The sequence below is a fragment of the Antennarius striatus genome, chromosome 12 (assembly GCF_040054535.1).
Source record: "Antennarius striatus isolate MH-2024 chromosome 12, ASM4005453v1, whole genome shotgun sequence".
NCBI classification, from domain to species: Eukaryota; Metazoa; Chordata; class Actinopteri; order Lophiiformes; family Antennariidae; genus Antennarius; species Antennarius striatus.
In genome coordinates this window covers 20,364,532-20,366,131 of record NC_090787.1, presented here as the reverse complement: position 1 = coordinate 20,366,131, position 1,600 = coordinate 20,364,532, and positions in this window count along the sequence as shown.

Genomic DNA, 1,600 nt, shown 5'->3' with positions numbered 1-1,600 from the left:
TCCCAGGTACTTATAGTTTTCTACCACCTCCACCTCACTGCCTTTGATGATCACCGGCTGTGGAGAGGGAGGTGCCCGCCGGAAATCCAGAACCATCTCCTTTGTCTTGGAGACGTTGAGCTGGAGCTGGTTCTGTTGGCACCACTCCACGAAGTCAGCCACCAATGCCCTGTACCCCCCCTCATCACCCTCCCGGATACATGCCACTATCGCGGTGTCATTGGAGTACTTCTGTATGTGGCATGTATCAGAGTTGTGCTTGAAGTCTGATGTGTAGAGGGTGAAGAGAATGGGGGATAGAACGGTCCCCTGTGGCGCCCCCGTGCTGCTGGTCACCATAGAAGACAAACAGTCCCCCATACGGACGTACTGGGGTCTGTCCGTTAGGTAGTCCGTGATCCAGCTCACGAGGTAGGGGTCAACAGCCATGGAGGTCAGTTTATCCTGCAGGAGCCGGGGCTGGATGGTGTTGAAGGCACTCGAAAAGTCGAAGAAGAGCACTCTGATGGCACAGCCCCCGGCGTCCAGGTAGGAAAGTATGCGGTGGAGGAGGTACAAGACAGCGTTGTCAACCCCAACCTCGGCCTGATAGGCGAACTGGAGAGGGTCCATAGCACCCTGCACCTGTGGACGCATGAGCTCCAGGACCAGTCGCTCTAGGGTCTTCATTACGTGGGAGGTAAGAGCGACCGGTCGGTGGTCGTTGAGCTCAGTAGGGCGTCCTTTCTTGGGTACAGGGACAATGCAGGAGGTCTTCCACAGTGACCCTCCCCAGCCGCAGACTGAGGTTGAACAATTGTTGCAGGGGGTCCCCTAGTTCCGAAGCACAGGCTCGGAGGAGTCTTGGGGAGACCTTATCAGGCCCAGCCGCCTTGTAGGGACGGAGCCGCCTCAGCGTTGTCGTCACCAGGTCTGCAGTGATGATGGTCTCCGTCGTGGTGGGAGCAGGTGGTTGTGGTGAGGTTGGAAGTCCAGTGGTTGAGGTGGGGCCGTTGAGCTTCGCAGTTCTTGGAGTGGGCTCGGGAGAAGTGGCAGGGGTGGAAGGAGAGGAAGCACAGGAGGAGGGAGCATAAGTGGAGCGGTTTGCAGGACAGGAAGAGGCCCGGGACGAGGAGCCGGGAGTGGTGGGGGAGCTGAACCGATTGAAAAAGCTGTTTAGTTCATTCGCTCGTTCAATATTTCCCTCCACAGTGCTGCGCCCTTTCCCGTGTCCGGTGATGGTTCTCATCCCATTCCAGACCTCACGCACCTGGTTGCGTCCCAGCTGCTTCTCCAGCTTCCTCCTGTACGCCTCCTTGGCTTCCCTCAAGCAGAGTCTCACTTCCTGCTGGGCCTTCCTCATCTCCTCCTCATTCTTGCTCCTGAACGCCCGCTTCTTCCTGTTCAGGACAGCCTTGACTTCCTTGGTTACCCATGGTTCGTTGTTGGAGTAACACCTGATTGTCCTGACAGGGGCCACAGTGTCCACACAGAAGTTCATGTAGTCTGTAAAACACTGGGCTGCCCCCTCAATGTCCTCCCCATGTGAGCCCACAATAACATCCCAGTTGGTGGTCTGGAAGCAGTCCCTCAGCATCTCCTCTGCTTCCGGGGACCACCT